A 26,868-nucleotide genomic window follows, 5' to 3' on the forward strand; every position below is an offset into this window, starting at 1 on the left:
CCTGTTAGTTAACTGTAAAAAGATTTCTCAGGATATTTCAAAATATCATATGAAATGCTTACACTTTCACTGACAGTGATTATGTAAGAGAAATTCCTGAAGTCTAGATAATCACACACTTGTTTCATGACTATTTTCACAGCATATGGTCTCAAGGCTTTAGCTAAAGCTGGTCTGATGACTTGCCTGCTAGCGCATGGCACTACCAAGAGGAAAGATTTAGGTTAGTACCTCAGGCTTACTAGGACAATCAAAGAGCTCAATTTCAGTGACAGCAGGATTGTACAAACAGTATGACTTACTTAAAAAAGGAAAGAAGATATGTAACACTGTAAGGAAAGATTTGTCCCAAAGTGAAGTGCTCACCAGAAATTCAACATTCCCAGAAATCTTGTATTACTTTAATTTCCAGTGTATTTAGACTTTTACTGGTTTACTGCAAAGCATGAAATCATTCCAAGGCTTCCCAGCAAAACAGCTGAGTTTTGCCACCCTGACTTTCCAGGGTGAGGATCAACCAAAACTGGAATGTTCCTCCCTGGAGAAAGAGAGAAAAGAAAAAGGTGGAAGATGTGGGACAAATAGATAAGAAGGACAAGGGACAGGAAGCAACACCAAAAAGCCATCATACTTTTCCCACTATTGCCATGGAAGGATAAAGACAAAAAATTATGCTTAAACCACAGGACATCTGCCACCTTCTGTTTCCCTACCACATCTTTGGTAGCAGCAACCAACTTTCTAGGGCTCTGGCAAAGGCAGAGGAGGGAAAGTACTTATTTGTCCATCTCCAACGATGTGATCCCTCAAGCATTTGATCACTCCAGCAGTGCCCAAAGGTGTCACTGGCAAGGTGTGTGTCATAAAAGGGGTGAAAATATACTTTCCACAACTTGACAAATAGGAGAGGCATACAAATACATTAAACAAAACCCATGTGACAGTTTTGCATAGTTGTTGGGACCTTTTTCCAGTAGAGAAATTAATATAATAGAAATTATATTCCATGTGAAGGATTGATGACTTATGATCAACCTGTTGTCAACCAGAACTCCCAGGTGCCTCTCTATAATGCTGCTTTCCAGCAGGTCCACCGCTAACTGGTACTGGTGCCTGGGGTTATTCCTCCCCAGGTGCAGGACCCCACACTTGCCCTTGTTGAACTTCATCAGGTTCTTCTCTGCCCAGTCCTCCAGCCTGTCCAGGTTTCATTGAATGGCAGCACAGCCTTCTGGTGTATCAGGCCTTCCTTCCAGTTCGGTATCGTCAGCAAACTTGCTGAGGGTACATTCAGTCTCTTCATCCAGGTCATTGATGAACCCACTGAACAGGACTGGACCTAACACTGACCTCTGGGGAACACCACTAACTATAGGCCTCTAGCCAGACTCTGCACAGTTGATCACAACCCTCTGAGCTCTGCCATCCAGCCAATTCATGATCCACTTCACTGTGCACTCATCCAAACCACAATTCCTGAGCTTACCTATGAGGATGTTGTGACAGATGGTGTCAAAAACCTTGCTGAAGTCAAGGTAGAAAACATCCACTGCTCTTTCCTTATCTACGCAGCCAGTTATACTAACATAGAAGGCTATCAGGTTGGTCAAACATGATTTCCCTTTGGTAAACCCATGCTGACTACTACTGATAACCTTCTTTTCCTTCACATGCTAGGAGATGCCCTCCAGAATTTGTTCCATCACATTTTCAGGGATGGAGGTGAGGCTGACTGGCCTGTAGTTTCCTGGGTCTTCCTTCTTGCCTTTTTTGAAGACTGGAGTGATGCTGGCTTTCTTCCAGTACTCACGCACTTATCCTGTTCTCCATAACCGTTCAAAGATGATGGAGACCGACTTAGCAATAACGTCTGCCAGCTCTCTCAGCACTCATGTGTGCATCCCATCAGGGGCCATGGATTTGTGGACGTCCAATTTTCTTAAATGACCTCTAACCTGATCCTCCTCAACCAAGGGAAAGTCTTCCCTTTTCCAGAGTTTCTTTCCTATCTCTAGGGTCTGGGATTCCTGAGGGCCTGTCTTAGCAGTAAAGATGGAAGCAAAGAAGACATTCAGTAACTCTGCCTTCTCTGTATTATCTGTCACCAGGGCACTCACCTCATTCAGTAGCAGACCTACATATTCCCTAACCTTCCTTTTGCTGCTGTTATACTTGAAGAAGTCCTTGACTTTGACATCCCTGGCAAAATTTAATTCCAAGTGGAGCCTGGTCTTCTTCACCACATCCCTGTATGCTCTAACAGCCTCATTGTATTCCTCCCGGAGGGTCTGTCTCTTTTTCCACTTTACATAAACATCCTTCTTACACCCAAGTTTTGACAGGACTTACGGTCTTATTGTATACCACAAGCTCTTCTTTCATATTTCTACTTAATTTCTAAGGCGCTTTGAGTTATTAAATTAAACACTTTGAGACTTTTGAGGGGCTTTTATCATCTGTTTACATGCATGTTCTTAAGAAATATTTATGTTTTTAAGAATATCTCAATCAGTGAAAAAAAAATATGCATGATGTGCAGTGAGCTATTTAAACCTATCCAGTTCTGATGAGAATGTGGCATAAACTCTTGAAGTGCTGAAATAGCCAGCTTACCTGAATTAATGAGACACTGCCTGAGAATAATGGCAAGATGATAGACCCATGGATGTGTACCTTACTGTTTAGAGTTAAGTAAGTAAAGTTGAATCTTCTGTAACAGTTCGATAATCACGACCTTTTTTTTTTTTTCTGTTGTTTTTATTTCTGATCTCCATTCAGAGAATTAGATCTCAAAATGAAGCCATTTTGAATTGTTCCAAAGCATGATTTTTTTTAATAACATCCATACATGGCATTTATTCATCCTATGTTGATTTTGTCAGTTCTCTGATATGAAAGCTGGTGTTTTCAGGTGCATTTAGCTGTTGACGGTTGACAGTCAAAGCAAGAAGCTCACCCATAGAGAGGATGTAATTTGGAAGAAGTATCTACAAACATTTGCAGAAGAAAAGTGAGAGGAAAATGATGAACAAATTGTTTAAGTCAGAGCTAGCAATACTCCCAAACTAAATGGAGGGGGAAAAATGCACCAGTGTAACAGGGAGATTAATGAAGACAAATAAGACTTTTTGGCGAGTACTATTTCTTTTGTGTATGTATTAGTCAAATCTAGTCTTATGGCCTTGATCATGTTTCTTAAGCTTTCCTGACAGCCACTGTTTAGGCAACTTGTAGTCTACTTATAGTCACAATTAATTAATTAAAATAACATTTACATTTCAGGATTTTTTTTTCTACCTTTGGGAAGTGAAAGCTGGGAAACAATGCTTAAAAACAAGGGGGCCCAGGAGGGTTGGACATTCTTCAAGCAGGTGGTTTTGAGTGCACAGGAACAGGCTATACCAGTGTGCCGAAAGGCTAGCCGGCGGGGAAGACAACCGGCTTGGCTAAACAGGGAGATTTTGAATGAAATCAGAAATAAAAAGAGACTTTACCGACTGTGGAAAAAAGGGCTGGCTACTTATGAAGAATTTATGGAAATAGCTAGATCATGCAGAAAAAAGATCAGGGAAACAAAAGTGCAATTTGAAGTTAACTTGGCCAATTCTGTCAGGGATAATAAAAAGTCCTTCTTCAAATATGTTAATAACAAAAGGAGGGGCAAGGAAAACCTCCATTCTCTGTTGGACTCTGAAGGAAATATAGTTAACAAAGATGAGGAGAAAGCTGAGGTACTTAATACCTACTTTGCCTCAGTTTTTACCAGTAATACAGGTGGCCCTCAGGACAACTCATCTCTGGAGGTGGTTGGCAGAGATAGGAAGCCAAATAGGCCCCTTGTATTCCAGGAGGACATAGTTGGTGATTTACTGAGCCATCTGGATCCTCACAAGTCCATGGGACCAGATGGGATCCATCCTAGGGTGATGAGGGAGCTAGCAGAAGAACTTGCCAAGCCGCTCTCCATCATCTTCCAACAGTCCTGGCTCACTGGGGAGGTCCCATATGATTGGAAATTGGCCAACGTTACCCCAGTCCACAAAAAGGGCTGCAGAGCTGACCCTGGCAACTACAGGCCTGTCAGCCTGACCTCGGTGCCTGGCAGGGTTATGGAGCAGATCATCCTGAATGGAATCACACAGCACCTTCAGGATGGACAAGCGATCAGACCCAGCCAGCATGGGTTTAGGAGGGGCAGGTCCTGTCTGACCAACCTGATCTCCTTCTATGATCAGGTGACTCACCTGGTGGATGAGGGGAAAGCTGTGGATGTGGTCTATCTGGACTTCAGCAAGGCCTTTGACACTGTCTCCCATAATATACTCTTGCAAAAGCTGGTAGCCCATGGCTTGGACAAGTGTACTCTACGCTGGGTTAAGAACTGGCTGGAGGGCCGGGCCCAGAGAGTGCTGGTGAATGGGGCTGCATCCAGCTGGCGGCCAGTCACTAGTGGTGTTCCCCAGGGGTCAGTGTTGGGTCCAGTCCTGTTTAACATCTTTATTGATGATTTAGACGAGGGGATTGAGACCATCATCAGCAAATTTGCTGATGACACCAAGTTGGGAGGGAGTGTCGACCTGCTGGAAGGCAGGAGGGCTCTGCAGAGGGATCTGGATAGACTGGAAAAATGGGCTGATTCCAATGGGATGAAGTTCAATAAGGCCAAATGCCGGGTGCTGCACTTTGGTCACAACAACCCCCTGCAGCGCTACAGGCTGGGCGCAGAGTGGCTGGAGAGCGGTCAGACAGAAAGGGACCTGGGGGTGCTAATTGACAGGAAGCTCAACATGAGCCAACAGTGTGCCCAGGTGGCCAAGAAGGCCAACGGTATCCTGTCCTGTATCAAAAACAGCGTGGTCAGCAGGACAAGGGAAGTGATCCTTCCCCTGTACTCTGCATTGGTGAGGCCACACCTGGAGTATTGTGTTCAGTTCTGGGCCCCTCAGTTCAGGAAAGACATTGAAGTGCTGGAGCAGGTCCAGAGAAGAGCAACACGACTGGTGAAGGGACTTGAACATAAGACCTATGAGGAGAGGCTGAGGGAGCTGGGGTTGTTTAGTCTAGAGAAGAGGAGGCTTAGAGGTGACCTCATCACTCTCTATAACTACCTGAAGGGAAGTTATAGCCAGGTGGGGATTGGTCTCTTCTCCCAGGCAGTTAGCAATAGGACAAGGGGGCATGGGCTTAAACTCTACCAGGGGAAATTTAGGCTGGATATTAGAAAGAAATTCTTTACAGAGAGAGTGATCAGGCATTGGAATGGCCTGCCCAGGGAGGTAGTGGACTCGCCGTCCCTGGAGGTTTTTAAACTGAGATTGGACATGGCACTTAGTGCCATGATCTAGTAAACGGACTAGAGTTGGACCAAGGGTTGGACTCGATGATCTCTGAGGTCTCTTCCAACCCAGTCGATTCTGTGATTCTGTGATTCTGTGAAAGCATTCTCTACAGAGGTAAAAACACACATGAGTAACTTTCCATGTGGTCTGGATATTTTATATTAACCTTTGCATTATACATATGTAGGTTTTTTTAATATTTGTAATGTCATTAACTCATTAATTCATAATTTCATTATGTCTCTACTTCCAATCAAGTGTGTGATGGGTAGGGAGGAAACAGAATAAGTATTATTCCTCTCATTGACACAGTCATATTATAGATCTTTGTCTCAATTATCTTTTGATGTAACTTGGATAAGTATACTTTTTTTTTTTTTTAATCCTTATATACATAATTTCTTGTTTAATAACTATGAAAGTCTGTTTTTTGAAAATGGACTCTTCTGATACTGATTTGCATCTTTGCTTCAATTGGAATGCCTTTGGCCAGAAATTTGTAGTAATTTGGCTTCTTGCACATAAGCATATGACTCTAAATATTTGGCTGGGAGCTGGCATTTCATCATTCAGGGGCACTGTGACATTATGGTGTGTTACACAATATAATGACCTTATGGTCTGACATGATGAATTGTTCAGTCCCTGTAGAAAAACTAAAGGCTTTTAGATTGTGCTGATTATAAACCAACCATTTGCTCTGTACATCGATATTGTACTGCCGCTACTCAGAAAATGCATTTTTTAAGCAGCTTTGTGCATTTGGCCAGTCCTGCTTCGGAGCTTTAATAGCAAATTTGTAATTCAAGAACTGCAAACTTGTATGCAGTTCAAAGAAAGTTTACCTTCTGTTGTAAGTCTACAGGATTTTCTCTTTCAGCCACTGCTTCTGTTGTTCAGTTCTATTAAAGAATATAGAAATACCCAATATTTTTAAGGAATTTGACTTTAGCGTGGTGATTCCCCAAATAATCATTCAAAATTAAACAAATTAAAATGAGATAATTTACATTTAAGCATGTATTTCTTAAAATCTTTTTATCAGATTGTGAAAAACCAATACGATTTTAATCTGTGATCTTCATACAAACAGCTTGTTCCAGAAGTGAATTAGGATTTAGCCTCAACATAGAAGAAAAATAAAAGATATTAAGCATGAAATGCTTGATCTAAAGTCATACAAAGCATCAGAAATTTTCAGCTGGTTTTGGATCAGGTTCACAGTTTTACTAATGAAGGGTACCCAGCTGATGTATATGTGCATCTAAGCCTTTTGGTGTGAATATTTTTATGCAGCTCTGCGGCTATTAGTATTTTTCAAAGGGTATAAGAATAAATAGTTAACTTAAAGAGTTTATTAATTTTGAATTTTGTTTTTATTTTCTTAACCCAAGGAAAGTGTTTACTGTCTTTCTGTATTCTTCCTAACACACCCAGATTAATTTTGCAGTTTCCTGGTTCCTCTCTTTACTAGATTGTTGATCAATATTGATGTCAAATCTATGCTCTGTGAGAGAATTACTATACTTTTTAAAAAACGCAAATAATCTAGAGAACAGCCACATGCTAAAGGAAAAAAAGAGAAATCCTACAATTTATTGTTCATAGTGTAAAGATACAAAATTATTGAGAGAGTGCAGCTTTTCCATAATCAAAACTATTTTTTACTGTTAGACAAATTTTGGCTCTAATCAAAATCTCCCAAGAAAAGAGGGGTATTAATGGTGTCCAAAAAGAAGTTTTGCCATCCCATCAATTTTAAATGGTTCAAACAAACTTTTTTAAAAAATATTAAATATAACGGGAATAATTTGCTTTTTTTTTTGCCAGAAATTAACTATTAAAAAGTAAAACTGTATTAAAATTCTGCTTCTTTTAGAATAATCTAATGTATTTTCTTTACTCATTTTTTTACAGTTTTATGCCACAATGATGTGTTCTGCGAAAAAAAAAAAAAAAAAACAACAAAACAACATATCCAGGTCAAGAAGCCATGTGCCATGGTGTTTTTTGCATTAGCTACCCTAAAATAAAATGTGTTGACTGGTCTCAATAACTTCAGAGAGAGCAGGATATCAGTTCTGATATTTAACATTTCTCTGCTACTGATTCTGTCACTGGCTAAACATATAATATCTTGTCTTGATTTCCTTTTTTGTTTTTTAGAGCAGTAAAAACTGTAATGCTTTAGAGGCAGTGGAGATCCCCCTTGCTGAGGGCTACTGTGCAGGCAAAGGTACAGCATCTTTCCAATCCCCGTCTCTGGTATGTGACAGTGTTTGGCTTCGTGCTTTCATGTGCACTGTCTGCGCTCAGCACCCGAGGGAAGAAAAACTCACAAAGATTTTTACTGAGGGTTATAAAATTCTGTGGAAATGGATCCTAATATCCTCAAGGCGAAAACTGACCTTGCTTTTGAGCAAGAATTATAAACATCTTTCAGCAGGGATAAAGTCTGCGTGTCACTTTGGCAATCAAACAGTTGTTCTGTGAGGCATTGGGAAACATGTAAAGCATTGTGCATCCTTCTCTATTGTCTGAAGCAGTGGGAACTTCTCTATTCATTCCTAAAGCACAAAAACATCAACTATCGGTGTTACTTATACAGCCACACTAATTAATGTTTATGTTTAGATGATATCAAATCTTTGAGGATTTTTCTTTTGCCTTAGTATTTAGTTAATGATTTATGTATTTTTGTCCCCAAGGCAATGAGGATCAGGGTTTTTTTTTGTAAGAACTTCTAGCATTATTTTACTTGTCATTTTTAAAAGACTAATGTCATAACTGGATTTTTTTTCCAGCCTTTTTTTTTTTTTTTTAAATCCTCTGATACCTGCCCCAATGTCCACGGCTTTTCAGAATAATTATTAACACTAGCTTAGTGAGCTAATTAGCTAATTCCCTGTGGGAAGCCTGAAGAAGGCCAAAATATTTAAATGTTGGTTACCTAGAAACAAGAAAAAAATGTATTAAAGTAAGTTTTATAATTCTGTATGAGTTTTCTGAAGATGGAATTTGTCTGCTTTTGTAAAAAAATAATAATTCAGTCTTACTTTTTAATTATTATAAACTTTGTGCATATCTCTAATTTATACTCCATACAGAGATCATTTTGACAAGCGTAAACATACACTTTCTTGATGAAAATAATTTTCTTTTCATGATTACACTTGCTGACTTCTCATTACTTCAACTGCTAGAAAGGGATCTCAAGGGAGTGGCTTAGACTATTCCCTTAAGGTCAAGAGCTTTTCAAGTGGATGTAAGTAATTGAGTTATAGGGCAAAGATGAGTAAAGCTTTAGGAAGTTAGGAAGAAAAATCCTCTTGATAAAGAAATGAATCTAATTTACAGAGTTTTATTTTAGTACATAAATTGTCTAATTATATTGTATCTCACAGGCAAATTTCCTATTAATTACTAAAAATGAAGAACCAATTCTGAACCAGTTCCAGGAATTATTTTATCACAGAGTAGAGGAGTTAGTGGTTCAATAAATCTCAGTGTGCCCTAAAAATGAATTTTAAATCCTGTACAGGCTTGCTTACTAATGTTTCATCTCATAAATATAGCTAAGCATCTGGGATGACAGAGAGCTGTAGTTTTCTAGAGAGAGTACTTGTAGCATTCTGTGTGGCAATTTTTCTGAACAGGTGTAGAAATGTGTTTACATCTACATCTCAACTAGTTATAAGGAAATCACTGTAGGAAAATTGGATTTTGAGACTTTTACATGGAAAGACAATTATAAGCAAAGCCTACAGTATGTCCTTCTCTGGACAATCAGCTGGATGTCAGGTGGTATATCTAGGGCTTCTCTAATGAGACAATGTCTGGGTGACTATATGGATCTGATAACATTGAGTGAAATGTAAACACTGCTCCTTACAGTGAGAGTTCTTATATTATTTACTTATATTACTGGAACATTTACAGTGTGTTTTTTATTGTCTTTGAGTCTTCTGATTCAAACCTCTTGAAAACTCTTATGGTTTGTAGTTCTGCCCCACTTGTAAATCATGATGCTTGAAATAGAAGGAATGTTTTTACTTTGCTTTCTCTCCCAACTCACAATAGAGCCACCAGAATAGCATTACACTGCTACAGTAAAGATAGCCTGAAAGGAGACTATGCATAAAAGGAAGAATTTTTATGAAAATGACCAGCCAAAACAGTAGCATCTTTAAAAATCAGCTCCTTGGGAATTCACCTCTAAGCCCAATGATGAAATCTTTGTTCTTGTGTAACTGGGCCAGTCACTAGAGCCTGCACCGGATTAAGTAGGATCCTGAAAACTCAGGATCCTGAAAACTAACCTTTTGAGACTAATTCCTGGGTCATTGCTTTTGGTTTCCTCTGATTCAAGAGTAGAAGACAACTGATACTGAAAGCATCTTATTACTGCAAATTACAGTGTTAAGGAGCTATCATCTTGAAAAAATGAGACACATGACAAAAAATACACAACAAAAGATCAAAATTTCAGAAAAAATATTTTTTCCTTATTGCTTATGCTGCTCCCACCAAACATTTAAAACATGAATTCTTAGTGAATATTTGCCAAGACAGAAACTTTAATCACTGAAGGCAGTCTAGGTGTATTTATCCAGTTAAAGGTCCTGTTACTAACAGTATAAGTTGTACTTGAGTTACTGTTTCAGGTTTTAACCTTATGAATAATTTTATTTATTCTCTAAAAATGTACTGCTTTCCCTTAAGTGTAAAATTTCTAAAAAATAGTGAGAAAGAAAAGGAGATACACTTAAATGAACAAACAGAACAAAACAAAACAAAAGCAAACAGAGGTTTGTTTGGTAGAGAACAGAAAATACTGTATGCAGTTTTATTCACAGAAGTCAGTGGGACTACCCAAAAGACAGAATTGCTCAGTTTCATAGTCAGTATTGACTCATAAGTTGGATAGTATGAGGGTATTAACAACCACTTTAACTGCAGGGGCACAAAGGAGAGACAAGATTACAAGGGGGTGGCAGATTAAGAAGTGATAAACCATATAAATCCACTACATAGGAGCAGTAAGAAACAGTAAAGTGTTAAATAAGTCAGGGCTTACTTGTTTAGGCCAAAGGAGGATTTTGTAGTTTTTTACCATGACATAGAAAGAAAGCATAGGAAGGCCATATAGGTGCTGAAGAGATTGAGGAATTTATTTTTAATGAGTTCTTGCTGATCCTTTCTCTTCTGTCATGAATCTAGACAACAGGTAGTAAATAGTTTCAGTTTGTCAGTCACCCATCTTGTCTTGAATATAAAAAATTATCTGCACATTATTCAGAGATTTGGAAATACAGGGCCAGAAGGGATCATCTGACCTGTGGTATAACCCTGTAGGATTTTACCCTGCTGAGACCTATAATTTATGTTTGAATAATACATAAAATAACATTTCTCCTATACCTTTTCCCCAAATCACATGCTAAGAAACAGCTAACTTCATTAAAGAATTTTCTGAACTCCTGAAAGAACTGGAAAGCCCATGTACAGCCAAAATCTTACCATCAGTCCTGAATAACTATGGCTAAGTCATGGTAAAAATTATTTTGATATAACTATTCATGTGTACAGCATTGTGGGTATTATCTCTTTGCTTAGTGAGATGTGATCTGACCTTGTAGCAGCAGACTGTAATGAGGAGACAGTGATTTTGAGCAGAATTTAGCTGGAGTTTAACCATAGGCTTTGGTTGTAAAGACCCTTGTGTTATTGTGTACCATGACTGACTGCTGTTTAACCTGAGCACATACCATGGCTGCCAGTAACAATACTTCTCTACGTACCACTTGTAAGAGCTCATTTCTATAGAGATGGGTAAGGGTGTATCACTCTCAGTGAAACTCAGTGTGCCATCTAGAACGTTCAGTATTGTACAGGTAAAAGACTGATGACATCATTCAGTTGAAAAACATATTCTAGAAATGTGAAGAATAGTGAGGCTGCTGAACTTCATAATGGATAGTAACTGCACATGGTCAGCCAGGAGAGGCTCATCAGATGCTACAGAAGCGACATAAAATTTGTATCACATTCCTTCCAATTCTGTTTTTTTATAGAACAAATCATTAACCAGCCTTGTCTCTATGTGCCTTTCTTCATGAGATGCCAAAGGAATAGGCACCACCTTGGTGTAAAGAAAAAGACATTCATGACACACATGCTTTTCTTTAAAGCTTATACAAACTTATGTTAAAAAGATCATATAACCATTACAAACACATTTATGATTCTTCCAAAAACTACTTGGGAACTTTTCTACATTTTCTTCTGTGTTAGTCCTTTGTTCATCTTCCACAGTTCATCCTCCTCTGTCCTTGTTTTACTAGTTGTGCAATTATTGCTTTGTTATGTGTATAAATTGGTTTGTTCTTCTGTGAAGAACTCATTATCTTCCTCCATTTCTTGTCGAACAATTTTTCTCTTGATTTACAAAACTTTATTGTTAGTCTTTTCTTCTCAAAATAGCAACAGGAATTACAACACTGCAATTTCAGAGAAATTAAAAGTGGTAATGTTTTTAAACATCATTACATATAAATCTAAAAATATATAAATCAGGGAAAAAAAAAAAAAGTTTAGTTTTGTACCAAACTTTAAAACATTTTATTTTACAAATTTTATATTCTATATTTGCCTGTTTGGTGATGGTTAATAGATTGAAATTGAGAATGTTCTTATCCATGTATAATTTAAATTTTTCCTTTTTTCTTGGGTTACAAAAGCAGTACTTTATATAGGGACTGAGCAAGAAAAGAAAAAAAAAAGGTCAAATTAATTTCTCTCTTTTACATGGAATAATAATGATGATAGCTAATTTATATTACAAAGCGTGTTATTTCAGACATGGAAAAACTGGAAAAAAAAACTTTCAATTTTATTTATTTATTTACTTACTTACTTAAGAAGCTCAATGAATTAAACCTTTTCCCTAAAGGAAAACACATTGTCTAATTATTTTTATGCCTAAAATTTAAAAAGTCAAGTATTAGTGAAGTATTAGTATTGCTATCCAAAAAAAATAACCCAAATCTCTTCTATATATATTAACTTTAAAGAAAAGCTATTTATGCATGATGGTATTCTACAAATTTTGAGATGAAGCAAAGCCAGAATTCTGTTTATATTCTTCATGCATGACTTGTGATGCACAGAACTGCAACAAGGCAAGCCATTTCATGAAGTCTTTTAACACTAAACTGGCAGGACTACTTTCTCAAGGGCCTTTCTATGCCAGCTCATTCCTTGATCTCCTTTGTGTATAAATACCAAGAATATCAACTTTTGTTTATGATTTCTAATAGATATTATTTTCCATTGGAGAGCAAGTCTTAAAAGAGTCTGTCCTCTAAAATTCTTTGTCTCTTGCAACTTTTAGCATGATACTGAAACATCAGAAATAATTAAACTAAATTATATTGTAAATCCCAAGATAAAAGTGTGATTAATGATTAATTCTCTAATATTTTGTCAGAGCCCTTCTCATAATTTTAAAGCTCTAGCCTATATTTATGTAACCAATTCTCCCTAAGTTCTTCTTTCCACTACTAACATGTCTATGTGCTGATTAATAAATAATTTGTTAAAGTTCTAACGATATGGCTTTAATGGTTATTCTTCTTAAACATTTTGATCCAACCTTTGGTTTTCAAAAGTATATTTATTTTGACATTCATACTAACAAACTGAATTTCTACATATATGTGTCATTTTTGCATCAAGATGAATAAGACTTAATTTCCATAACAGTTAAAAAACCAAGGCTACATTTTGTATGGCCCTGTGTATCACTTCAGTTACAAAACAGGTTTTGTTCAAAAGAAAGAAGTTTAAGAACGCTTTCTCTTAAACTGTATGTGCACAAAGAAAACAAGTACGGTAAATGCAAATTTTAAATCTGCTTTTCTAATGTAAACTTATTACAGGTGAAACTATTACCTTGCTGACTTTTCAAATCCCCAGCAATTCTTACATTTCATTCTGATGTACATGATTTATCTATTGCTGTATCCATAGCTTTGAATTCATACTACAAAAATAGGCGGTCTAATTTAACATCTTTGTTTGACTATACTTTCAGCTAAGCAGGGCTTTTAGTGGTCTGTATAGTAACCATGCAGTGTTAGTTTTAAGTGACTATATTTGATGTTCAAGTTCCAACATATCCTTCTTTTTTATTTTTAATATTGATCAGAATTTTTGGTATGTATGGATGTCAAAGACACTGAAATTATTCAGCCTTTTAACAACAACTATGAAAAATTAAATTTAACATTTAATTCTTTTCACTGCAATATGAAATCAGGATAATTTAATTTTATTCCATTGGATATGTGAGCTTATTTAATTTACCTCTATTCTGTTACTTTAGAAATGCACTTATTTTCTAAATGTCAATAAAAATGTAAAACAACTCACAATACCCAGTGACCACCGTGAAAAAGCAAATAAGATGAATTGAATAACATTACTTTTCATGCACTTCAAGATGTTGAAATGTGCTATTATATTTCTGCTGAGATTGTAACAGAGGTAAGTAAGACCACAAAAATAACTAGACACACAATGCAATATCTTCCCTTTTTGCTTAGACCCCAAATCCAAATTCATAACTAAGAAATCATATTTTATAGGACAAGGAAGTTTTAAGTTTTCAATAAGATCTTCTGAAATGACTTGTATTATGACAAATACCATTTTGAATGAGTTCACATGAGAAACCTACAGACTGCCTGTAGCTTGAAGTCCCAGTGCTGAAGAATGTGAATTTCTACCTTTAAGAGTTGAAAGCCAGTTTAGGATATCTTTTTTGTTCAGCCTTAGAAACCTTTCATACAGATATCTTTGACTGAATTGCTCCCCATAAGACTCTTTCCTTAATTAGAAAGGGAGAAAAATAGACAGTTCTAGGGAATGAAAGTTGGATTCTATTTCAGACATCAACATTAAGATAAGATAAAATTTGTCTTTGAAGTTTTTATTTTGTTCTGCTGATTATAACAGAAGCCTAGGGTGAAAGCTCAGATTTAGATGCCTAAATAATAGACATCTCACTTCCAAGGCCCAGAGACCTTAGAGGGTACCTTTCAGAAAGTTGTAATTAATCTGAGTACATAACAAATTGCCTCTTTACCACACTTACTCATTTGGAATTTTTCTCTAATTCTAGTCTCACTTAGGTTGCTTTTGATTTATTCCATAGAAACAACTCCTCTGAGATATGACATAGCTCAATTTTCTCAGGAATGTCAAATGGAAAAATGAACTAACTAACTAACTAATTAGCGATTATTTTTAAGCGATATTTTTTAGAGAATGTCCTGTGTAATGTATGTATGGTCAGTCTAGAAGACATTAGACCTACACATAAGCCATTTTGTACCTGAAGGCCAGGATCAATCCTGGCATTAATGCTTTAGGTAGCATAGAGGTCACCAGATTAGTACATAAGTTTTAGGGAGAGATGGGTACCTGGAGAGAAATTCTGTCTTCCTATGTTTAGACACCTGTCAGGACAACAGTTTTGTACAGCTCAGCAGCAAACGATATCTATTTATGGACTTTATAGAGAACTTCTGCAAATTCAGATAAAGATTTAGGTGCATGTTATAAAGTATACTTCTGTATACTCACATAGCTCTGCTACACATTGGTGTCTAGCTTCCATAGTTTACAACCCTGTTAATGTGTAGGTTTAGGTCATAGAAAAGTGAGCCTGCTTTATTTTGATTACTGAGAATTTCTAAGCTATTTGTGCTTCTTCAAACCGCATGTTCATTTACCATGAATGGCTCCCATTTATCCCATTTGTCACAGTTCTCCAAAATCTCTGAGTATGTAATTATACAGACGGATATCTAGAGGTACTTTCAGAAACGCTATGATACTTAGTTTCTATTTAATTAATTGAGAATTAGATATTTTGAAAATTCTGTCAAACATCGCCCCAAAATCTTAGTAAGGATAACAGAAACAGTTCATTATTAATGGTGATGCTAGACAGCATCCTTCTGCAAAAAAATCTTTTTTTTTCAAATTCTTAACAAATGTTCACAGGAATAAGTCCATGAAAGTGAACCTACATGTCACACTAGAAAGCAATGTCTTCAGAGAAACTTTTCATTTCCAAATCCAGGTCCAATCCTGAAACCAGTATTCAGAGTATGCATATGTAGCCACCTGGGAATATCCTAGAATAGAATTATGACAGTCACGAAATCTTGAGACCCCAAAGCTGTGTAAGAAGATTTTGGCTTTTCCACTCCTTTCCTAAAAAAAAAATCTGATTTGCAAGTGGAAAATTTTTCCAAAGAAATAAGTAATTTTGGAACATATTCTGATGACCAGCCTTGCAACATTTACACAAACAACAGTTTCACTTCCTTTACTGGAGTTAGATATCACTATCCTTGGCAAGCATGCTCTTGCAGATGATGATGATTATCGTTACAATGATCACTATTATTATTATTACTGGCAGAAATTCAGGTTTCATCACAAAGTTATTTGAAATGAAACCCCATACCCAAATAACTCTAAGCTTTGGTGAAGCCTAAATACAAACCCATATTTAATTACATACACTTTGTGCTTTTTAAACTGAAAAAAAAATCAAACAAACATAATTCAACTCCATTTTTATTATTTCCACTAAAATAATTGGTATATACTTATATGTACTATCATAAGACGTGACAGAACAGAGTTTTGTTTTTTGTTTTGTTTTGTTTTTTGTTTTGTTTTGTTTTTGCAGTACCTGCTAAAGCCGTACAGAAACTATGGAACTCCAGGGATTTCAGGAACTATTCTGAAGCTCCTTATCATCTCTTCCTTCCAGCAGAAAGATCAAAAAACTTGATTACGCTGCCTAGGGTAAATTTGTGCCTATCCTTATTTCTAATGAATATTTCAAGTTGTAAGCTCTTTGTAATTATCAATATCATATTTAATGTCAACACATTGAAACACAATTTCTTTTACATAAAAACTTTTTGAAATTTCTTTTCACTTTCAAACTCAGGCTTTTTTGAAATAATTCTGTAGTTTTGTCTTTTTTTTTTTTTTTCCACACTTTCTTCTTTATCTTTAAATCTGAGCATCATATGAGAGAAAAGGTGATGGGATTTTATTGACACCAAAATGTGTCTCCCAATACAAAAGGCATAATCTGTCCCCCAGTAATAGAAAAACACATGGTAACAACTTCATGTTTATAACCAGCTCTTGATTTATAAGTCAGTTTCTCAAGAAATATTTGAAGGATTGGTTAGAAAATATATTCTGTTTCTTATGAAATCTGTTTGGTTTTATATGTATGGAAAGAGACATCAGACATAAATAAAGCAAGAAATGAACAGTTTTGAAAATGCTGCATATAAGCTTCAATAACAATATTCAATCTATGCCCAGCTGCAACTTCTCAGTTAAAAGCCTTAGACTACAACTCCATATAAGGCTACCTGATAGGAAATATTGACGGAAGCAAGAGAAAACAGGCATTTGGTGGTTCCTAGAAACAGCACCACTGCATTTCCTTTATATATCCAAGTGGGTAAATCATTTCAACTGTTAAAACATCACCAGACAGAAAACTAGAATCATGAAACCTGTCTTCAGACACTGTGAAATTACGAATTATACTTTAGAGTACAAAAAGTTAAGCTCCCTGTATAGTCAAGGCCTGGACGCCTCCCTGTGTAACCTCATCTAAGTGTTCCTTCTCTGGTGGCGGGATTGAACTAGATGATCTTTCAAGGTCCCTTCCAATCCCTAACATTCTGTGATTCTGTGAAGAGGGAGGAAGAGCCCTCTATCTAATGATTAACAAAATCTCAATCATAATTTTAAGGTGCCACTTACAGTCATAGTCCCTAAAGTAGGCATGCCATTCACATTGATAGGTTGGTAGTAAAAAAGCTCTCCCTCAAAGAGTTTCTTGTTAGTAGCTAAGGATGAAGCCCAAAGAGCCAATGTGGCTAATGTATGACTCCTCTGAGGTCTTAAATCCAAACTGAGCAACCTAGTGAACGTTCACTAACTGGCTTTTAAGTCTGTGCGTTTGTGTGCCAATCTAATGTTACCACGGAACCTGCTTAGAACATGACATACATAAACTTGCCAAAATCCTGAGAGATCTGAACATTGAAACATTACCTTGTGGTTGTGAACTTGCATAAGCAGAATTCCATGTACCTTATATGATCCTGAATGAATCATAATTTAAAAAAAAAAAAAAAAAAATCTGTAGCTCAGTGATGAATGAAGTCTTACCGGGCACATGTTCTCTATGCCATCTCTTATTGGTTAACTCAGGTATTTTCCTGTACTGCACATTCCTTGTTAGAAAATCAGCTTGTAGGGCCTCTTTACAGGTGAAAGATCCAAGGGTGTGTTTTCCCTGCATAATACCATAGGACACAAATCTTCTTTGGCTTCTCCAAAAATAACATTCTAGTCACATGACAGGGTAGTAATGTACAGAGATGCTACTGCATTATTCAAAATGATACAGGTTCATGAACCCTACTTGGCATGGCTTGTTTTCTTGAATATTTCATTGCATTCTTGATGAACAGATACTGACTCCAGTTCCAGAATTTATCTGAGCAACAGTAGATTAGAACTACTTGGGCATATTGCACTGCATGATTCAGAAAAACAATGACATGTGCAATGCACTGTCAAAGACCTGGCATTTAATTTAACTCTTTTTTGGCATCTGGCTTTTATTATTCAGCAAGCTAAACAGCAGCCTTCTATCTTTTAGCACACAGACTATGAGAAGAAATGATACATTAATAGTGGGACAAGCCACACAGGTCAGTATGAAATTCACTAGAAAGCACAGCAGACTAAAATATTAGCACTGTGTTTGATAACATTCAGTTTGCTGTCCAATATTCAATATTTAAAGATAGCAGCTAGTTGAGATGGACACCAAAAATCAGGTTTAGCAGTATGCCTTTTTTCTCCTCCTTTATCTTGATATCCAAGCAAACAGTACATTCTAACTTTTGATTATAAAAGTTCTGCAATTTAAGTATTAAGTAGGCTTTTGCATGTTAATAAAATTTCACCTGGTATTAAAATGATGTTTTATTAGCAGGCACCAAACTTATATGTCAAGACTCAATTAAAAAAAAAACAAAAACAAAAACAAAACAAAACTAATACAATTCATGATCTATACTGCAAACTTAACATCCAGACTGAAACAAGTCTTCATAGACACAATCCATTTGTTACTCACTGGCCAGCTATATTTTTGTTTTAACAACATATGTAACGAAAAAGAAAAGCAAAACATCTCCTTGTAGATTGTCTAACCACTGTGTGTGAAGTGAGACTATTACTCATCATATGTTAGTGTGTCCATCTCTGATTAAATACATCAAGGAAGATGAAGATTTCACTTACAAAATAATTTGTTATCAATTAAAAACAAGGTTAAGTTCCTTCATATAATTGTTTTAAAGTCCTGCATTATTTGTATTGAAATATGACTGTGAGAAAATTATATCTTTTCTTTTAAAATTTACTCTTTTACTTGAACAAGGTCTCAAGTTACGCTTCGTAGCTGTTGTATATCTTGGTTTGGAAAGAAAACACATCTTAGGGGATGAACCGTGTGAATTCCTTCTTTGAAATAATGTCAAAAGAGTATTTAGTACAGTTTTACCAAACTATATATCCTTAAGCCAAATGGAGTCAGTAAGATTACTGAAGTACCTTGAGGGGATAACCTGAAGACCTCTGCTGGAAATGCAGCCTTTTTGCTGTGACAGAATGTAAAGTCTACACTTGATCTGCAGATCTGTTTGCATTTGAAAATGAACCTGTGTACTTTTAAACTCAGTGTTCAGATAACAGGCTTAAATAACTTCATCCATGTGATTACGGGAATTTAGGGCACTGTTGAAACTGTTGTCCTGAATAATTATTACCTGACAACACACACAAATCCTGGTCTTCTCAATTATTTTTTATACAGCCTTTGTTACTCTCAAAATGTTTACCTGTGCTTCAGGAATTAAACTTCTGAATGCAGTGCAGCATTTTTCCTTTGCCTTATCTAGGAAGCAGGTTAACCAGCAGCTTGATTGTTTAAAATAAACTATGATAATTTTCTTAGAAAAGAACAAAGAACTTAATAGATCCAATGCTACAGAATGGGCCAGGAACTTCAAACATTTTCCTTATGACCACCTGACATATTTTGCTGTGGATAAATACTCTTTCGTATTTTAGGAAAACAGCAAATGAGCAAATGTTCAGATACAATTGTAATAAAGCACCTGGATATTAGTTGCTTTTATTCTCCATCTTTACTAAGAAAGAAAATAAAATGGCAGCTCTTTCAAAGGGACAGATTTCAAAGGGACAGGCAAACACAGATTTGATTTTAAATGGATGTCACTCCTATCTGAAAGCCTGGGATTAATGCCATGTATTAGGAACTCAAATATCATGCATTTTATAAGAAGCTAGAATCAAAGCACAAGACCCATCCTAACAAAATTTAGCTGCTATTAAAAAGGATACTTTCAACAGTCAGCAAGGGGGGTAACTTATACCTTTTTCTCCTACAACAAGTCAGTATTTTCATCTATTTGCTCCATGGCAATTTAAATTAAATTCACCTTCTTACATATTACCTTTATGTCATTTCTTTATAAATGGTATTAGATTTGTCTTCAAGATTTATTTTCAATGGTAACTAAAACATCTCACCATATAATAGATCTAAAATTGTGCAAAGCTGTGCACACACATCAATGATATTTTCTTCATTTCTTTTTATTGTCTTTGAAAACTTTTAGTGAAAATAATACATTTTTATATTCCTTTCTGAATTAATTACTAAATGTTTATTCTACATTATTTTCCAAAGTGACAAGGTCCAAAAAATGTGCAACCTATTAAATATTTTCATATAAAAATATTTCTGAAATAATTATTAAATTTTCCAATGAATTATATCTTAGCGGTTTGTTTTCTTTTTAATTTTCTTCTACATCACAATAAAGCAAACTGAGGTGTATTCCTGATCAAAACTGACTAGTACCTCTTATTTGGAATAACAACAACTTCATTGAAATGCACAAATTAAGCACTTAGTCTTTCAGGTGTGTTGTGTACTCATAAAGATAATGGCCAAAACATTGTGCCAAAAACAGTTCATCCAGCCACAAGTGATGATACATTCAGTATAGGGTGAACTGCAATTTCCATATCAAAGACAAGCTAACGAGCCACAGCCCAGGCCGGCTGGCCGATAGTGGATTTGGGGGACATGCTGGAGTGCACGTAGCTCCATCTTCTGATATGCCCAGCTTGGCACACAAAGGGTAAATGCTGAGACCCTTCAACATGCCCTGAGACTTGTTGAGACTCGTCAATCTTTAGCAATCACCCCTTCCCCCCAGACTTTCTTCTTCTTCACAATAACACCTCCACAAAAGAACACTTACACAAGTAAGTGACTCGGAGGGCCATAAAAAGCTCACCTAAAACAAGACTGGAAGGGAACCCACCACCCTGATGACCTCTCCGCCCACCAGCCTCACCGTGGAAACTTGACCAGACACTGGAGGATGCTGTGCTCCAGAACTACGAACCCCAACATCCTTGCCGTGGGACAATGGAGGCCACACATCATCAGACAAGTCTCGTCATCCATGCTGCAGAACCATAAGAGTGACTGGGTCCCTCACCTTATCTTTCTTCCTTTCTCTTTGCTCTTTCCTTCTTTTTTTGTTTTGTTTTGTTTTTTTCTATATCCCTATTTCTTTGTCTCTTCTTCTGTGAGTGGTGATATCTTACTCTCTCTCTCTCTTATACCTTAGTTTTCCTTTCCTCTCTCCCACTCTCTCTCCTTTTTTCTTGAACTTATAAAAGTAACATCATTTTAAGTTCTGCTGTTAGTCTTGTTAAGGTTTGTATTATAGCTACTAATGGTGCCAATCCATCACTTGTAGAAGGACTTTAGCTTTTAACGATAAGTTCTGTGACAACATAAAAGATTTTTGCCAAGTCAATAATCACTGTAATTAGTATTTGCACCATGTGCTTTTTAGTAAACTCATAATAGAATTGGACCCCTGGAGTGACTGCCATTCACTTCACATAACCGTGCAGAATTAACCCAGAGTTAACTCACACCTGGTCTCATCTGTTGAGTCAGGGCACGTGTTGCGTTCAGAGTTAACTCATCCCTCATCCCATCTGTTGGGATGGGACAAGGAACACGTAAAACTGAATGGATTTCCTGACTATCTCTTGTAGGCCCAAACCTCTTTTCACTTTCAATCAAGTAGGATCTCAGATAAGAACAGGATTTAGTGAAATAGTTTTGAAAGACTTGTAAAGGAAATATTAGCCTTGTTCTTTCATACAGCATGACACATCTCGGGTAAGTAACAAGCCTCCCTGTGCTACAGACTCCTTGGATGTATAACTTGAATGTGGGATGATTTTCTGATGATATAGAATCTATACAATAGTTCCTGTGCAACTTGCACTGCAAAGAGATGGACATGGAACACAGCTAGAACTCCACTAAATCTAGTAGTAGGAAGTGCGTTTTCCTTTGATTGAGAAGAACAGAAAGGAATAGAGCAGGCCAGTACTTCAGTTTTCTATGTGTGTTGTGTACTCCTCAGTAAGTAGTAAGCATGTTCAATGCTCTTTTGGAAAGTATGCTTGAACTATTTTTTTTTATTAGGCACAGCACAAATAATTGAAAATTTTAGCAGAGAGAAAGACAGTTGTTAGCTGAAACATTACTTTATTATATATCTCAGTTAGCTAAAGCTCTATAGGTTTCCAAAAGGGTATCAAGAATTTTGAATTATTCAGATCCCTGAGTACAGTTAATTGCTCCCAGAGTCATGCAGTTTGTGAAATATTCACTATAGTAAACTATCCGTGAATAATAGAAGTTGCTTATATTCAGCAGAGATATAATCCCTTGAAAATTATGCATGTACTTTGTATTTCCACAGTTCTCCAACACCCAAGAAAGAAAAGCAGGTTTCTTTATAATTCTGATGATATACAGAGCAATGGATCAAAAGTGAATTGCCCATAGGATTTTTCAGTTTTGTTTTGTTTTTTTTGGACTAGATTACTTTATTCAAGTAGAACATAACATTTTGAAATAAATGATATAGATTGAACCATGGTGACTGAAATATCAATTTATTTACTACACTGCCTGTATACTGATGACTTAGAGTAACCTGAAGTAAACTTCTGTTAAAAAATGTGAGATTTTCTTTTTTTTCTTATATCATCAAGTCTGTGGCTGCAAAGACATGATCAGAATAAGTTGGAAAAAATCCATCTACTTCAAGAAAAGCAAAAAATACCAGAAAAATAGTGACTTGGACTAAGTAGGATGACAGTCAAATGGGATGACAAGCAAAGGGAGGAGAAGAGACACTTCATAAGCAACAATACAAGCATAACAGCAGCCCATCCCAAGAGTGTACATGTAAATAAGGAAGTGCCTACAAGACAACGTTATAGGGAAAGCTCTTGTACCTTTTCTGGGAAGTCAGCATGATAGGGTACCTCTCTGAAGTGTTTGTGCAAAACTTGAGTCAAAAAAAAAGAATTAATTCAATGTCTTGCATGTATTTCAAGGGATCTCAGTGGGATCATAGAGATGTGGTGGGGTAGAAAATATAAATGCGTGATGCCATGGATGGATACAGCATCTTTAGGAGAACAGAGCAGGACAGTAAGGATAGGCAGTTGCCCTTTTGTGAGAAAGGAGCATGAGTGCATTAATCAATAGTGGGAGATTTAAAAGCGGTCGAAACCCGAAAGCAGCTCTTCAGTCCCCGAGGTCAGCTGACCAGAGTCAGCTCAGCTGGAGCCGTGACGGCGGATCCTGCAGTACAGGGAGGGGTTTCGGCTTTTGAGTTTCGATTTTGCGACCCGGAAGCACCTGGCAGCCCTTGCAAGTGGCTGATGTGGTGTAGGCGTTACCACGATGACGGCAATCACAGCCCCACCCCTTGCCTTGAAAAAGTCTCCGAGAGGACCCAACAGGTGCTGCGAGGAGCGACCAGCTTGTGAAGCAAGTGAGCACCACCCACACTTTGCTGCAGCAGCAGCAGGTGTGGTTGTTCGTGCAGCAGAGTGCAGAGGTTGTCACGCCTTGATTGTTAGACCATCTCACGTATTGCCAGTGTCCCAGACTGCTGCTGACCGTGGTCTCCTCCAGAAAGAGAGTTTGCCACAAAAAGACGGTGGTGACCCAGACCAAGGACCTTTCCTGAACCGTGTCTGTTCAGGTCTCCAGCTGCAGGGAGTGCTAGAGCCTGCTGCTGCCAGGAGAGGGAGGCCAGCACTCCACCTGCGTGAGGTGTGAACAGGTGGAATATTTGCTCAGCATGGTGGTGGAACTTAAGGAGGAGGTCGAGAGACTGATGACCATCAGGGAGTGTGAAAAGGAGATTGATTGGTGGAGTAACTCCTTGGTGTGCCAGTCAGAAAGGCCCCAGGGAGATACTGCTTAAAAGATGATGGACCCCCTGTCCTGTAGGGCAGAGGTGGCAGACCTGAGACAGCCCCTGCCCTGTTGCTGTCGAGCAGAGCCAGGGGACCAAAAGTAGGAGGAGGATTGGAAGTTCCAGTTTGGTGTCTCAGGCAACCCCCCTCCCTACCTGCTTTGCTTCCCCAAGTGCCCCTCTGTAATAGGTTTGAGGTCCTGGATCTTGAAGAAGAGGTAGGTGAGGATGTGGTGCAAGGCCCACCTACAAAGTCACATAGGAAGAGGCAGTTGACTCCACAGCTCAAGACTGCTTCTGATAAGAAAGAAAGAATGGTCATTGTAGTAGGCAGTTCCCTTCTGAGAGGGACAGAGGGTCCAATATGCAGTTGACCCTCATCATAGGGAAATATATAGTCTACCTGGAGCCCAAATCAGGGATATCACCAGGGCATTCCCCAGCCTGGTGCACCCAACAGACTACTACCCATTGCTGATCTGCCATACAGGTGGGGAGGAAGCTGCATCCTGTAGTCTGTGGGGAATGAAGAAAGATTTCAAGGCCTTGGGACAGTCTGGATTTTCTATTCCCTCCTTCCATTTTTGGGTGATGACATGGGATGGAATCGAAGAATTCAGTCCTTAAATGATTGGCTACAAGACTACAGGCTACAAGGCTACAGGCTACAAGGCTACAAGGCTACAGGCAAGGCTTGGCTTCTTTGATAATGGCTGGTTTTATAAGACACCAGTCCAGAGGAGAAAGGTTTATCTCAGAGGGCTAAAAGGATGCTGGGACAGAAATTAGTAGGGGCTCACTTGGAGAGCTTTAAACTGGATTTGAAGGGGAATGGGGTTGTAGCTAGGCTTGCACCAGTGGGGCAGCACTCTAGAATTGATGAAGACTGGAAGGCTTCCCATACTCCTAGGGTGAAATCTGTGTGCTCAGCTCACTCCCTGAAATGCCTGTACACCATTGCACACAGCATGCGGAATAAGCAAGGGGAGTTAGAAACATGTGTTCAGTCAGGTGATTATGATCTGGTGGCAATTACAGAGACATGGTGGCACAGCTCATGTGACTGGAATGTGGTCATGGATGGCTATGTTCTTCTCAGGAAAGACAGACCAGCCAGGCATGGTGGTGGAGTTGCTCTTTACTTGAGAGAGCAACTACAATGTATTACGTACTGTCCAGTGGTGGATGAGAAGCGAGTTGAGAGTCTGTGGCTGAGAATTAAGGGTCAGGCTGGCAGGGGTTACACTGTTGTGGATGTCTATTACAGGCCACCAGACCAGGGTGAGGAAGTTGCCGAGGCCTTCTACAGGCAGCTGAGACCAGCCTCACAACTACAGGCCCTGGTTGTCATGGGGGATTTTAATTACCTTGATGTTTGCTGGAAGGACTACTTAACCAGCCAGTCACAGTTCAGGAGGTTCCTCCAGTGCATTGGTGATAATTTCTTGTTACAAATGCTGAATGAGCTAACTAGGAGAGGAAGTTTGCCGGATCTCATCCTTACTAACAAGGAGGGTCTGGTTGAAGCGGTAAAGGTCAAGGGCTGCCTTGGCTGCAGCAACCGTGAGATGGTGGAGTACAGGATCTCATGTGGCAGGAACAGAATACCAAACAGGATCACAATCTTGGACTTCAATAGGGCCAACTTTGGCCTTTTCAAGCAACTGCTAGGGAAAATCCCATGGGCAAGGGTGCTTGAAGGTAAAGGGGCCCAAGATAGTTGGTTAGCATTCAGAGACTGCTTCTTCCAAGCTCAAGATCAGAGCATCCCGACACATAGGAAGTCAAGGAAGGGAGCCAGGAGACCTGCTTGGTTAAACAGGGAACTGCTGAACAAACTCAAGTGGAAGAGGAGAGTTTACAGATCATGGAAAGAGGAGCTGGCTGCTTGGGAAGAATATATGACTGTTGTCAGAGGATGTAGGGAAGCAACTAGAAAAGCTAAGGCCTCCTTAGAACTAAACCTTGCAAGATGAATCAAGGACAACAGAAAGAGTTTCTTCAAATACGTGGCAGATAAAACTAACGCTAGAGGAATTATAGGCCCACTGATGAATGAGGTGGGTGCCCTGGTGACAGAAGACACAGAGAAGGCAGAGTTACTGAATGCTTTCTTTGTCTCTGTCTACTCTGTGGAAGGCTGTGTTGAGGAGCCCTGTACTCCTGAGGCCCCAGAGGAGGGCAGGACAATGGAGGAGTCTGCCTTGGTTGATGAAGACTGGGTTAGGGAGCAATTAGGCAATCTGGACATCCATAAACCCATGGGTCCAGACGGGATGCACCTGCAGGTGCTGAGGGAGCTGTCTGAGATCATTGCTAGACCACTCTCCATCATCTTTGCCAAGTCTTGGGAAACAGGAGAGGTTCCTGAGGACAGGAGGAAAGCAAATGTCACTCCAGTCTTTAAAAAGGGCAAGAAGGAGGACCTGGGTGACTATAGACCGGTCAGCCTCACCTCCATCCCTGCAAAAGTGGTGGAATGACTTATGGATGTTCCAACTTATGGAACAGCTTATCCTTGGTGCCATCTCAAGGCATATCAAGGATAATAGGGTCATTAATGACAGTCAACATGCCTTCACCAAGGGGAAGTCATGCTTGACCAACTTCATAGACTTTTATGAGGGCATAACCAGGTGGCTAGATGATGGCAAAGCAGTGGATGTGGTCTGTCTCGACTTCAGTAAAGCATTTGACAGAGTCTCCCACAGCATCCTTGCTGCTAAACTGAGGGAGTGTGGTCTGGATGATCGGGTAGTGAGGTGGAAGGGAAGGGCCGAAGGGAAGAAGCCAGAGATGTGGTCAATAAGGCAGAGTCTAGTTGGAGGCCTGTATCTAGTGTAGTCCCTCAAGGGTCGGTACTGGGACCAGTGCTATTCAATATATTCATCAAAGCCTTGCATGAGGGACTAGAGTACACTGTCAGCAAGTTCGCTGATGACACCAAACTGGAAGGGGTGGCTGACAAGCCAGAAGTCTGTGCTGCCATCCAGCGA

This window comes from Columba livia, chromosome 1, assembly GCF_036013475.1.
Source record: "Columba livia isolate bColLiv1 breed racing homer chromosome 1, bColLiv1.pat.W.v2, whole genome shotgun sequence".
Lineage (NCBI taxonomy): Eukaryota > Metazoa > Chordata > Aves > Columbiformes > Columbidae > Columba > Columba livia.